Here is a 15,534-nt window from a genome sequence, read left to right as displayed (position 1 = left end):
CATGGAACTAGAGCTCAGTAGCAGGGGAAAGGTTGATAAGCACAGTCACATCAGGTGTGACTGAATTTTTATTTATTTATTTGTTACATTTGTATCCCACATTTTCCCACCTATTTGCAGGTTCAATGTGGCTTACATAGTACAGTAGAGGTGATCGCTAATACCGGTAAGAACAAATACAAAGTGAGGTTATGGTAGAGTAATGATCAAGTGTGATAGACACATTGGGGGTCATAAGGAGGAAGAGTTAGGTTATGTCCAGTACGAACTTTTATATTGTTGTGTTGCGGGGTTAAGGCATATAGGTTGGGTCGTTAGGGTATGCCTTTTCGAACAGGTTAGTCTTTAGGAGTTTCAGGAAGTTTAGGTGGTCATATGTTGTTTTCACGGCGATTGGTAGTGCGTTCCATAGTTGCGTGCTTATGTAAGAGAAGCTGGATGCATAGGTTGATTTGTATTTGAGTCCTTTGCAGCTTGGGTAGTGGAGATTTAGGTATGTTCGTGTTGATCTTGTTGTGTTTTTGGTTGGTAGGTCTATGAGGTCTGTAATGTATCCTGGGGCATTACCGTAGATGATTTTGTGAACCAGGGTGCAGATTTTGGACGCAATACGTTCTTTGAATGGGAGCCAGTGCAGTTTTTCTCATAGAGTTTGGCGCTTTCGAATCTTGTTTTTCCGAATATAAGCCTGGCTGCTGTTTTTTGATTAGTTTGGAGTTTCTTTAAGATTTGTTCTTTACATCCCGCATAGATTCCATTACAGTAATCTAGATGGCTTAGTACCAAGGATTGTACCAAATTGCAAAATATTTCCCTCGGGAAAAAAGGTTTCACTCGTTTGAGCTTCCACATTGAGTGGAACATCTTCTTTGTAGTGGCTTTCACTTGGTTCTCTAGGGTGAGATTTCGGTCGATTGTAACTCTGAGGGGGGGATGCACTAAAGTCGTCGTTAGAGCCATTCTATATCGAATTCCATAGCGAATCGGTAGGGAACGGCTATGCATCAAGGAAAGGGAACGCAAATGAGCTGTTCGTTGTAGCTCACTTGCATTCTCTACTCCATCGTAAAACTATCAGCCAATCCGCCGGTCAAGCATGCGCAGAGCAGCAAAGCGTTATGCTGGCTGCTCTGCACATGCCAAAAAATATCCAAGTGCTCCTCCTTTTTTTTTTTAACAAAACTGTGGGATTTGAACCCGCCACCTCTGGATTACAAGACCGCTCGGCCACAACTGTACTTACTTGTATGTCCCTCCCTTACTTCCAGGTCTCTGAGCTGAGTGAAGCACAGCCAAAAAGGACGTTTTTATTATTGCGGGGGGGGGGGGGGGGGGGGAGGGCTGCCCAAAATGAACGTTTTATTTTTTTTAAGCGAAGCTTTATTAAAAAAAAAAAAAAAAATCAAACAGGCTCCGATGCTGCAGGCTCTTTTTTGGACATACAACCCCGCAAAAATAAAAACATCCTTTTTGGCTGTGCTTCACTCAGCTCAGAGATCTGGAAGTCTCTGAGCCAATCACAGTGTGTTTAGCGCAGCTAAACGCGCTGTGATTGGCCGTGCTTCACTCAGCGGAGAGACCTGGAAGTCTCTGAGCCAATCACAGCGTGTTTAGCATAGCTAAACGCGCTGTGATTGGCTCAGAGACTTCCAGGTCTCTCCGCTGAGTGAAGCATGGCCAAAAAGGACGTTTTTATTATTCCGGGGTTGAATGATGTCCAAAAAAGAGCATCGGAGCCTGTTTGATTTATTTTAATAAAGCTTCACTTCAAAAAAAATTCCCATTTTGGGCGCCCCCCTCCCCCCCGCAATAATAAAAACGTCCTTTTTGGCCGTGCTTCACTCAGCTCAGAGACCTGGAAGTAAGGGCAGGACATCCAAATATGTACAGTTGTGGCTCAGTGATTAGAGCAGGGGTCTTGTAATCCAGCAGTGGTGGGTTCAAATCCTAATAGTTTAAAAAAAAGGACAAGCACTTGGATTTTTTTTCCACTTTAAGTTGTTTGAAGTCTTTATTGAACATTTATCAATAGAGTGACGAGCACTTGGGTGGTTTTTCGGGTGTAGAACCGCCATAATGGCCGTCCATGACTAGCACTTGTCTGTTTTAGCCCCCCCCCCCCCCCATTTTTTTTTTTTACATTTTATTAATTTTTCCAATCCCGCGCAGCCCCAACGAGAGGTACAGACCTCTGGTTAGATTTTCCACCGTTTTCCAGCGTTAAGGCAATCGGAAAAGGTTAGTGCATCTCATTACAATAGGGTTTCTACAGGATTTGCTCATCTGCATTCCGTTTTCGTTAGCTGCTACTGTCGTCGGAAAAAAGTGTTTAGTGTATGCCAGGGTTTACTACTTGCTTGTTAAGGGCTTGTTAAGTTTAGTGCATCTGACCCTGAGAATTTTCAGGCTGTCTGAGATATGGAGGGTGTAATCTGGGGTGGTTATGTTGGTGGGTTTGGTTGTATTATATTGGGATGAGAGGATGAGACAGTGTGTTTTTTCTGCGTTAAGTTTTAGTTGAAATGCATTCGCCCATGAGTTCATGATGTTCAAGCTGAGTTTGATTTCTTTGGTAATTTCTGTTAGATCATTTTTGTAAGGGATGTATAATGTGACGTCGTCTGCGTATATAAAAGGGTTGAGGCCTTGATTGGCTAGGGACTTGGCTAGTGGGGTCAACATTAGGTTGAAAAGCAGCGGTGATAGTGGCGATCCTTGAGGTACTCCACAGTCTGCTTTCCATGGTGATGATATGGACGATTTCAATTTCACTTCATATGTTCTAGTTGTTAGGAAGCCCTTGATCCAGTTAAGTACATTTCCACCAATCCCGAAGTATTCTAAGATGTTTAGTAGTATGTTATGGTTCACCATGTCGAACGCACTACACATGTCGAATTGTAGAAGAAGTACGTTATGGTTGGAGCAGAATCCTGATTGTGATTCGTGTAGTATTGTGAATTTGTATATATAGTTGATGAGTTGTTTGGTTACCATTCTTTCCATCAGTTTGACTACCAGTGGGATTGAAGCTACTGGGCGGTAGTAGGTGATATTGTCCGTTTTTTTTCTTGGTATCTTTTGGTATTGGGGTGAGTAGGATATTGCCGTTTTCCTTAGGGAAGAGACCGTGTTGAAGCATGTAGTTTAAGTGGGATGTGAGGTCTGCTGTGAAGCGGTGGGGGACGGATTTTAATAGGTAACTGGGGCAAGTATCCAATTTACAGTGAGTCTTAGAGAACCTATTAAGCACTTGATTGACTGTTTTAGCAGTGAGGGGAGTGAAGCTTGTCCAGAGTCTGTCCGCTGGGTATTCACCGGGGAGTTGGGTCCAGACACTCAATGAAGTTTTTGATGCCAGTGATGTTGTGAGATAGCGTGTTACGTAAGTTTACAATTTTTTCATTGAAGTATTTGGCAAGTTTGTCTGCAGATGGGATGTCTGAGTTGGTTGCGGTGACCAAGGTGATGTCTAGCAGTTTGTTCACGAGTTGGTATAATTTTTTCGTGTCTTGTAATCAGGTCCTATTTTGGTTTTGTAGTATAACCTTTTGGCTTGTCTTGTTGCGTATTTGTATTTTCTTTGAGTTTGTTTCCATGCATTGAGTGTTTGTGTATCTTTTACTTTTTTCCATGCTCGTTCAAGTTTTCTGAATTGTGTTTTTAGTTTTTTCAATTCTTTGTTGTACCATAGTATCGAGTTATGCCTACGTGAGGTTCTTGTTTGTAGGGGTGCTATTTCATCTAGTATGTTTTTACATCTTATATCCCAGTCTGAGAGATAGTGTATAGAGTCCGTTAGTGCTGTCCATTCATTATTGTACATCTGTTGCCAGAATGTTTCCGAATCTATTTGGCCTCTTGTGCTGTAGGTTGTGCGTTCTTGTATAGGGAGTGAACCCTTTTTCCGCCAAAGTAAGGATAGGTTTAGTTTGTAGTGGTCTGACCATGGTGTATTTGTCTATTTGATATCTGAAACTAAGAAGCTTTTTCAGGCTCAGGGGCAGTCAGGAGCATTGACTGAAATGCTGCAAGGCAGAGTGGCTGCTGTAATGAGAGATGAGAAATGGCAGTGTTAATGTTGAGGACTGTCAGAAGATTTATCCAGCAGTTATCTGTGTGCTGAGAACTGGTGTGCTGGATGCCTAATTGTGCTGGTGTGGCTGAACTGGAGAACTATACAGGTTTAAACAAGGCGCAGTGCCCCAACGGGTGCACGGAGCCATCATTAACATGGCGCCGTGCCCCGATGAGGATGCGCAATAGCCCGAGCAGGGCGAGGCGGGCTCATTCCCGCCCCTCAGAGGCACCCCGCTGGGAAGGGTGGGGAAAGAGAAGGGGTTTAAAACCCCTAGGCTGAGCCCGGACGTCCTCTTTTGGCGTCCGGGCATCAGCATGCACCCAGCCCCCCCTCCCAGTTTAATGTTGATATGTACATGTAGATATTTGTCGCAGCTTTGGCGGGGTACCCAAGCCTGATGGTGTAAGCTAGGCAGCTGGGATAGCTGCGCTTACTGTTGAGCGCCCTTGCTGTACAGCGGGGAGCTCTGTATACGATTGGTCAGTCTTGCTGTGACGGCAGACTGGGTGTGGCCGCTAAGCCGGAAGGTTGATTGGCTTGGGTATACCCAGGTTTATGATGTTTGTAATTTAAATAAAGCTGCGGCCAAGTTGTGCCATGTTAAGAAAATGCCATGTGTCTGTTATTCTTCAAGTATCACGAATACCAGTAGGCCCGAGGGGTCTCGGCTGCCTATGTTAAGCTATAGAAAAGGTATTGTGTGTAAGTATGGATGTATTAGTTGTGTGCATGGATCAGATCTCCGAAGAATGGTTGTGGTGTGAGAGGTTGATTATTATTTTCATCTTCTTGGTTTAAAAAAAAAAAGGACTAGAAATCTGTGTCTTTAAAAAGAGAGAGTTTATTTTTGCAATGTTTGAAGATGTGGCTTGTGCAGGTTTGGAACCTTCTTCTGCAATAACCTGGTAGAATGTGTGATGTCACCAGGAAAAATTCAGTTGTAGGAGACAGTTGGAAAATCTGAAGAGAGACAGAGGCAAGTGTGGCTGCAGTCTGAATTTTAGATAAAATTAAGAGGAAAAAAGGTTATAGGTCTCTAGTTTCAGGATTTTCAGTAGTTTGGGTGACGTTGAGGTGTATTTTCAAAGCACTTATACTTACAAAGTTCCATAGATTACAATGACTTCCCTGAATCAGGAAAACTGTGTTTTGGGGATTTTTTTAAAAATAATTTCTGATTACTTTCCTGAGTTTCTTGGGAAAAAGGGAATATCAAAGCTGAAAACAGTTTAGAATGCCCAGTGCTGCATAGAAGCTGAAGTAACCTAAAGCTTGAGGCAGCTTTAAAATGTTGGGGTCTGCAGTACTAGAAGCAGCTTAGAACATTCCATGCTGCATTGGAACTAAAGAGGCAGCTTAGAATCTGAGCAGAGCTGGAAGCTGCTTAGAGACTGACAAAACCTGAGACTTGCCATTTTGTAGAATCTATGATCTCATAAGCAGAAAAAGGGTTTGTATGCTGCACTGTTGTGTTGAGCATTGCTGAGAGTGAACTGTTCTGGGTGCATTAAAAGACCTTATGGGACTTTGGGACATTAGCGCAGGGACAAATAATTATATTTTGTTTTCTTAATTAGTATTCACAGCTTTTCTGCCAAAGAAGATACTGATTCAGCTGCACACACAGGGAGTCAGGGTCTTCCTTCATTGATTTCATTGAGAAGGTTAGTAGGTCCTGAGGACACCCTAAAGAAAAGATTCCAAGGAGGGGATCCGAAGACTGGACCAGCTGCTCAGAACCTAAGGTACCCACCGCAAGAAAGTGCCAGAGCCGGTGAAGTTTTTATTTATTTATTTATTTATTTATTTGGTGTGCACACTCAGTTTTCTTTTTAAATGCAAATGTCAGTTTTGGTGGTATTTTAAATGGACATTGGGCCAAGGCACAGCAATACTCACTTGAAAAGCTGTAGTAGCACATTTCTGCCAGAAACACAAAGGCTGCTTAAGATAAGTTAATTTTGAAGACTCTTGTTGAAGTAAAGCTGTTTAAGGGTCTGTAAAGAAAAAGAAGAGTTTTAGTAATAAATACATGCAAACCTAGAAAAAGATTAAAAGAATAATTTAAAAAGTACTCACCGATGTTTTGATCAAATGATCTGCAAGAGAGAGAACAATTGCTGACTTGAATAAATGCTGCACTTTAGAAAGCTCTGTTGAGGTTTTAAATGTCTTTGAGTTTTGAAGACTTTTAAAATGTAAAAATGCACTTTAGTTAATGGCATTAGCTTACTATTTTATAGCTATTTAAGATATTTATTTTTTTTAACATTTATGTGCAATAAAAGCTTGAATTACCTGTAAAAAGCCTGTTGCTTGCGTGGAGTCTCACTCACTCTGACAAATCAACACTTTTTGATATATTTAACGGCAGTAGTGACAAGGGTGGAAGTGTGCTTCGTTTCAGGGGAACCATCTTACCTCTGGTGCTGTGACCAATAGCAAGTTTTGTTACTGTTATAAAATGAAGCAGCGCTGAAACCTAAGGGGCGCTACACAATCATCAGCTCATCTGACCTCGCCATTCCTTACTCAGGAGCTGTCCACATACTTTACAGGAACATCCCCACCCTTGACTCGTTCTCCCTCTACACACACCTGAATGAGGCCCCAAAGTGGCCCTCAACCTAATGTGTGGAGGTCCATATCCTCAATAAATGATGGTTATTCTCTTTTTACATCTGTTCTGCCCCTTCCAATGCAGGCAGCTCTCTCTCTTTCTCTCTCCATGTCCCTTGCAAGATTTGTGGTATTTGTTTTGAAAAAGGACCTCTGACTCAGATAATTGTATTTCTCCCTACTTTGGAAATTTCGCTGCAGCTGTATGTCACAGCTGGCACCTTCTTACGCTTCATTTCCACATCAATCATAGCATGTACTCTTTTCTTTCTCTCTTCTCTCCAGACAATTTTATTAGAAAATAAAAGACTCTGAACACCAACTACCTGTAAAAGAAACCAGAAAGGCATAAGCCATTAAAACCGTGGGAGGTTGAATTCTCTCAGTAATGCATCAATATATTGTTACTCTGAGCCCTTTCAGGGTACCAGCATTTCCTTTCTCTGCAAGTTCTCAGTTTTTCTCTTGTAAACTTCAACCATGGAGGCCTGGCAGTGAAACCAGAGTGTAGGGACCTGAGGATACTATTCCAGGGTATCGTTTGAGTTCCCACCCGGACAGTTCCTACCTGAAAGTTCCCACCCACCAATTCCCCCCGAGACAATTCCCACCTAGGACAATTCCCCCCCCCCCCCCCCCGGGACAATTCCCACTTAAGGGGGACAATTCCCACCAAGGCCTCCCCCCCCCCCCCCGGTCATTTCCCACCCTCCCTAGCCTTCTTTTTTTAACCAACCATAGCTTCTTTCTTGAATTGGGTCTCATAAGTCCTGGTGGTGCTTGTTTTTTAACGGTGTATGGAACAAGGAGGTTAGAGCAGCATACTGATGTACACGGAGGACGTATAATAACAGAATAACTTTTCATAGGTAGAGTAGTAATTTGTTAAAAATCGTAATCAGTGTGTTATTTTGAGGGGCTGAATTAGGTTGAAACCTCGTTTGGGGGGGGGGGGGTGCATGCCTCCTCAACATGAACTGCAGTTTGTATTTATCTATTTATGTATATACCTATTTATGACATTTAGATCCCGAATTAAACATGAATTAGGGATGGCCAAAGTTCAAGGGGGCATATCGGAGGCATAGCGAAGGTGGGACTTGGGCGTGCCTAACACATGGACGTCCTCGACCCATAATGGAAAAAAAAGGGCGCACCTGACGAGCACTTGGATGACTTTACCTGGTCCTGTTTTTCTTACGACCAAGGCACAAAACATTGGCCTAAATGACCAGATGACCACCGGAGAGAATTGGGGATGACCTCCCCTTACTCCCCCAGTGGTCACTAACCCCCTCCCACCCTCAAAAACATCTTTCAAAATATTTTTTGCCAGCCTCAGATGTCATACTCAGCTCCATCACAGCAGTATGCAGGTCCCTGGAGCAGTTTTAGTGGGTGCAGTGCACTTGAGGCAGGCGGACCCAGGCCCATCCCCCTCCCTACCTGTTACGTTTGTGGAGGAAACAGCGAGCCCTCCAAAACCCACCACAAACCCACTGTACCCACATCTAGGTGTCCCCCTTCACCCGTAAGAGCTATGGTAGTGGTGTACAGTTGTGGGTAGTGGGTTTTAGGGGGGTTTGGAGGGCTCAGCAGACAAGGTAAGGTAGCTATGTTCCTGGGAGCATTTTATGAAGTCCACTGCAGTGCCCCTAGGGTGCCCGGTTGGTGTCCTGGCATGTCATGGGGACCAGTGCACTACAAATGCTGACTCCTCCCATGACCAAAGGACTTGCATTTGGTCATTTCTGAGATGGGCGTCCTTGGTTTCCATTATCTCCGAAAATCAGAAACGACCAGGTTTAGAGACGGCTATGTCTAAGGATGACCTAAATTTCAAGATTTGGGCATCCCTGACCGTATTATCAAAACAAAAGATGGACATCCATCTTGTTTCGATAATACGGGTTTCCTCGCCCTTCCATCGGGATATTTTGAGAGGACGTCCTCAACAAAACTTGGGCATCCCTTTCGATTATGCCCCTCCACATGAACCTAAGTAAGGTTCTCGGTTTCACTGTGCCTCACACTCTCTTGTTCCTTCTTTCTTTCCTTTATCTGCATTTCCTATGAAGTTTTCATATTCAAAGTTGTTGCAAGGAGTTGTCAGGAAGGGCTAGCACCTTGGGAACCAAGCCAAGGGGAAGACCAAGCTGTCCTTTTGGGTCAATCTGCAAGTACACAAGCCCAAAAAGGAAGGAAAGCAAAAGCACCATTTTGTCCAGCAGCTGCCCTGTTCATGATATATGTAATCAGGGTTAGTTACCAACTCCCAAGAAATATGTTTCCCAACAGCCTGAAATGTTTTTCTCTGATTGACAACTCGCTTTTATACTGACAATGTCCTAGCCTGACACTCAGCAGCAAAACCCATCATCACTTCCAGCTTCTGCCTAACATCACAGGGAAAAGGAAGACAAATGAAGGGAATTTATAGGTAGAATGAAGACATGTACAGACTTTATAGAAAGGTCCATTTATTCAGCAGTGTTTATAGGCAGCTCAAAAATATACAGAGCAGATGACACAAGTGACCATATTCCATTGATCTGCTGAATCTTTCCATGCCAGCTAAAGCTTTTCGAGAAACAGATGAGTAAGTTATTTAAATTCTTTACCTTTCTACTAGTAAATGAAAAGGGGAAAAATTGTCACCAATGATCTGCATAATCAAAGGGAGAAGAATCTGTATTCTATAAGAGTTATTGTATTCAAAGACATGCAGGAGCACTAACAGGAAGAACAAGAAAAATGATAACAAGAGCAGTGGTGAATGTGGCTTTGTTTATCTACTACTACTGCTATTACTTCTTTATGTACCCCTTGCGTTTCCATGCTTAGCGGTATTCTATGATGTCTGTCTTGACTAGATTGTAATCTCTATCAAGCAAGGACTGTCTCTTACATGTTCAGTGTACAGTGCTGCGTACGTCTAGTGGCGCTTTAGAAATGATAAGTAGTAGTAGTAGTAGTATGCAACATTATCAGAAACCTATAGCACTTTACAGGATCACATAAGAGGCCGCACCTGTCCCCTGGAGCTTGCAGACTAGTCAAAACAGATGGGATAACTATTAGGGACAAAGGAAATGTGTTAGGGGAGAATCAAGATTTAAAATTTAAAGCAGTCTCATGGTTGGGGGAGGGGGAGCCTAAATGAGGGCAGAGTCCACTTTGTTTATTAGGGTAAAGCTACAAGAAATCAGGCTTCTGGTCATCTGGCTTGATGGCAGCCTAGTTCTTTTCCTCCTGCCTGCTCCTGAGGGAATCTCCCTTTATTTGCATTCATCAGAGGATTTTTCTACATGAGAGTGACAGACGTTTGACGAGACAGGCTTATTTTCGAAAGAGAAAGGCGCCCATCTTTCGACACAAATCGCAAGATGGGTGCCCTTCTCACAGAGTCGCCCAAATCAGCATAATCGAAAGCCAATTTTGGGCATCCTCAACTGCTTTCCATCGCAGGGACAACCAGTTCACAGGGGCGTGTTGGAAGAGTAGCGAAGGCGGGACTGGGGCATGCCTAACACATGGACGTCCTCGACCAATAATGGAAAAAAAGAAGGGCATCCCTGACGAACACTTGGACGACTTTACCTGGTCCTTTTTTTCTTACGACCAAGCCACAAAAATGTGCCCTAAATGACCAGATGACCACCGGAGTGAATCGGGGATGACCTCCCCTTACTCCCCCAGTGGTCACTAACCGCCTCCCACCCTCAAAACAAATAAAAAAAATATTTTTACAGCCTCTATGCCAGCCTCAAATATCATACCCAGCTCCTTGACAGCAGTATGCAGGTCCCTGGAGCAGTTTTAGTGGGTGCAGTGCACTTCAGGCAGGCGGACCCAGGCCCATCCCCCCCCCCCCCCACCTGTTACACTTGTGCTGGTAAATGTGAGCCCTTCAAAACCCACCCGAAACCCACTGTACCCACATCTAGGTGCCCCCCTTCACCCATAAGGGCTATGGTAGTGGTATACAGTTGTGGGGAGTGGGTTTTGGGGGCTCAGCACACAAGGTAAGGGACCTATGCACCTGGGAGCAAATTTATGAAGACCACTGCAGTGCCCCCTAGGGTGCCCGGTTGATGTCCTGGCATGTGAGGGAGACCAGTGCACTACAAATGCTGGCTCCTCCCACGACCAAATGCCTTGGATTTGGTGGTTTTTGAGATGGGCGTCCTCGATTTCCATTATGGCCGAAAACTGGGGACGACCATCTCTAAGGTCGACCATCTCAACATTTAGGTCGACCATCTCTAAGGTCCCCGACCATATTATCGAAACGAAAGATGGACGCCCATCTTGTTTCGATAATACGGGTTTCTCCGCCCCTTCGCAGGGGCGCCCTTAGAGCTGGTCGTCCCCGTTCGATTAAGCTCCTCCACGGGTCATATCTGGTGGACCTGCTGTAAGGCTCAGGCATGCTGGAAGGCTCTGCAATTTTGCCTTCAGGTATGACTTGGTCACCTGGTGCAATGGTGCACCCAGCTGTCTTTTTGTTTGATAAGAAGCCTGCAGGCCTTACTCGTTTTGCAGTCCTTATTGGTTCAGCATGGTCTTCATGCGGCTCGCCTTAATTTGGCAAGACATTGGAAGCAGCGTACTGTCCCTTCTTTGCTACAATGGATTACCAAACTGTGATATATTTGTGATATGGAACATTTGACTGCCTTGAAGAGAAAGACTTTTCATAAGTGGGAAGTACTTTGGACTCCTTTCTTACATAGTAACATAGAGGAGCATAATCGATCTATATGGGTGACCATCTCTAAAGCCGACCCCGGAAAGCGGCATACCCAACCGTATTATCAAAACAAGATGACCGGCCATCTTTCATTTCGATAATACAGTCGGGGCCGGCCAAATCTCAACATTTGGGCCGGCGTTAGAGATGGTCGGTGATAGAGATCGCCGCCATTGTTTTCCCGCCGATAATGGAAACTAATGGCGGCCATCTCAAACCTGGCCAAATCCAAGGCATTTGGTCGTGGGAGGAGCCAGCATTTGTAGTGCACTGGTCCCCCTCACATGCCAGGACACCAACTGGGCACCCTAGGGGGCACTGCAGTGGACTTCAAAAATTTTTCCCAGCTGCAAAGCTCCTTTACCTTGTGTGCTGAGCCCCCCAAATCCCCCCTCCAAAACCCACTACCCCCAACTGTACACCACTACCATAGCCCTTAGGGATGAAGGGGGCACCTACATGTGGGTACAGTGGGTTTGGGGGGGGGGGGTTGGAGGGCTCCCATTTACCACCACGTGTAACAGGTGGGGGGGGGGGTGGGCCTGAGTCCACCTGTCTGAAGTGCACTGCACCCACTAAAAACTGCTCCATGGACCTGCATACTGCTGTTATGGAGCTGGGCATGACATTTGAGGCTGGCATAGAGGCTGGTAAAAAATGTTTTTACATTTTTTGGGGGTGGGAGGGGGTTGGTGACCACTGCGGGAGTAAGGGGAGGTGATCCCCGATTCCATCCGGTGGTCATCTGGTCAGTTAAGGCACCTTTTTGAAGCTTGGTCCTGAAAAAAAGGGACCAAGTGAAGCTGGCCAAATGCTCGTCAGGGCCGGCTTTGTTTTTTCCATTATCGAGCCAAGCCGGCCATCTCGTAACCACGCCCCCGTCCCGCCTTCTGTACCCTGCAGACATGCCTCCTTGAAGTTTGGCCGGCTCCGCGATGGAAAGCAGTTGAACCTGGCCAAAATCGGCTTTCGATTATACCGATTTGGCCGGCCTTAGGAGATGGTTGGCCATCTCCCGATTTGTGTCGGATGATGGCCGGCCTTCTCGTTCAAAAATTAGGATAATAAAATAGTAGATGACGACAGAGAAAGACCTGCACGGTCCATCCAGTCTGCCCAACAAGATAACTCATATGTGCTACTTTTTGTGTATAGCTGACCTTGATTAATATCTGCCATTTTCACGGCACAGACCTTAGAAGTCTGCCCAGCACTAGCCCCGCCTCCCAACCACCAGCCCTGCCCCCCACCACCGGCTCTGCCACCCAATCTCCACTAAGCTTCTGAGGATCCATTCCTTCAGAAAAGGATTCCTTTATGTTTATCCCACGCATTTTTGAATTTTGTTACCGTTTTCATCTCCACTACCTCCCACGGGAGTGCATTCCAAGTATCCACCACTCTCTCCGTGAAAAAATACTTCCTGACATTTTTCTTGAGTCTGCCCCCCTTCAATCTCATTTCATGTCCTCTAGTTTTACCGCCTTCCCATCTCCGGAAAAGGTTAGTTTGCGGATTAATACCTTTCAAATATTTGAACGTCTGTATCATATCACCCCTGTTTCTCCTTTCCTCCAGGGTATACATGTTCAGGTCAGCAAGTCTCCTCATACATCTTGTAACGCAAATTCCATTCCATTCTCGTAGCTTTTCTTTGCACTGCTTCAATTCTTTTTACATCCTTAGCAAGATACGGCCTCCAAAAACTGAACACAATACTCCAGATGGGGCCTCACCAACGACTTATACAGGGGCATCAACACTTCCTTTCTTCTGCTGGTCACACCTCTCTCTATATAGCCTAGCAACCTTCTAGCTATGGCCATCGCCTTGTCACACTGTTTTGTCACCTTAAGATCTTCAGATACTATCACCCCAAGCAGGGCTGGTCTTAGGCAGAGGCGACCAAGGCGGCACATAGGGCCCCGCGCGGCGCACCTCAACTCTGCCTCACTTCAACCGACCCCCGCTCGGACGACCACATCGTGATCCCACTCGGCCACCCCTCGCTGAGCCCGCCGTCAGTAGCCTCCCACCTCCCCGGACCCCGACAGTTGCACCAACAGTCCCGACAGACAGTTGCAGCGCCAGCGCGATGGCCCTGGCTCCTGACAGAGAGTTGCAGCAATGGCTCACCCCAGTATTTCACTTCCCGCTCAATGTCCCACCTTCTGATGAGGTATTTCCTGTTTGGCGGGCGGGAGTCACTGAGCGGGAAAGCTGCCTGGAGCGGGAAAGCTGCCTGGAGCGTGGTCGGAGGTGAGCCGTTGTGCGAGTGAGTGCGACTTAAAAATAAATAAAGACAGTCAAGTGGAGCTCGAGCTGGAGCAAGTTTGTGCCACTGCCATTCAGACGCAAGCCAGGTATGATGATATATTTTCTTATAAGGAAGAAGGAAGTTTCAAACCCCTTTTGTGCCATTTTAAAGGTAAATACTATTGCAGTAGTCTATTATTCTCCCATCAGTGATTAAGTCAAAATTCAATGTTTTATGAAGGGCAATGACAGGAAAAGATCAAGAGATTAGCTAAAGTGGTGCGTGTATGTGAGGGGTGGGGACAGGGGCAAGTGGAGAGGGCTAGTAGTGTCAGACTTTACTGTTAATTTGCCCAAAGTTATTGAAAACCTAAAGAATCCCAAGTGGGCAGACTAAACATTGTCCATCTAAAGGTACTTATCTTGCTAAGCTGGCCAGATCATGTGTATTTAGGAGAATTTGAGTTTCCAAAGCAAATAGCATTGTAGCCTCAAGAAAGAGGGGCATTTCTCTAAGCATGTTCAGCTTAGGAGAGGAAAAGAGAGCATATAAATCCATTTCCAAGGAACCTTTTAAATTAAAAAAAAATAGGGGAATTTGGAAAGTACTGGATCTTTTCTTAGTATTTTCATTTATTCTCCTTTGTTATGAAAATTGGACCTACTAATTGTAGTGGATTTGAACTGAATTTCTGGGGAGGGGGGTTCATGATAGCATTGTGCTTATTATTTCAATCAGTTTTTTTTGTACAAGTTGTACAAGTTTAGCTTCATTTGTCTTTACTTGAAATTTCATAAATAAAAAATTTTCTAAAAATGGAATAATCTTATCAATGGGGTGGAGCTAGGGTGGGGGCAGAGCTATGGTGGGGCGGGGCTATGGTGGGGAGGGGCTAGGATAGGGTCCCACCAAATTGGTCTGCACAGGGCCCCGCACTTGCTAAGACCAGCCCTGACCCCAAGATCCCTCTCCCCGCCCGTACATATCAGAATCTCACCGCCTAACACATACGTCTCCCGTGGATTTCTACTCCCTAAGTGCATCACTTTGCATTTCTTCACATTAAATTTTAATTGTCAAACCTTAGACCATTCTTCTAGCTTCTGCAGATCCTTTTTCATGTTTTCCACTCCATCCTGGGTGTCCACTCTGCATAGGCGGTCGGTGGCCCAACTGTTTGGGGAGGCTAAAGGGGGCGGGGTTAGGGGTGGGGTCAGGGGTGGAGCTTAAATCCATAATTGTCTGATAACACAGAAAAAAAAAATAAATAAAAATAAAAGTCACAATTAATACCTTTTATTAAATTTAGATATTAGATATATATCATGTCAAAGAATAAAGTGGTTGCTCAAAGCATATTCTAAGCACAATCCCTCAACTGCAAAACACTATGCACAACTTTGTGCAAAAACACACTCAGAACCTTACTGTACCATAAATATTACACTGGGCAGAACCTAATACACCAATATACCACCCATATGGAAAATGCAGACCGTCAACAATATGAAACAAGGGATCATATCATCACAATTCTCATGTAGAGCCACAAAATACCCTAATTCATGTTTAATGTGGGATAAAATGCCATAAATAAGTAAATAAATATAAACTTTTAATGTTGAGCAGCTGATTCTCAAAGCGGACATATTCCAAACACTATAATGAAAATAAAACGATCTTTTCTACCTTTGTTGTCTGGTTGTCCGATTCTGCTGCTATCTGTTCTCAGTGCAGGTCAGGAAGTCATCCTCGTTACATATCTCCCTGGCAACCTAGCCAACCCCCCTCCCCCTGCTCTCCCAGCAGTAAGGTAAACAAACC

The sequence above is a fragment of the Microcaecilia unicolor genome, chromosome 6 (assembly GCF_901765095.1).
Source record: "Microcaecilia unicolor chromosome 6, aMicUni1.1, whole genome shotgun sequence".
In the NCBI taxonomy this organism is placed as follows: Eukaryota; Metazoa; Chordata; class Amphibia; order Gymnophiona; family Siphonopidae; genus Microcaecilia; species Microcaecilia unicolor.
Note: the sequence above shows the minus strand (reverse complement) of the source record.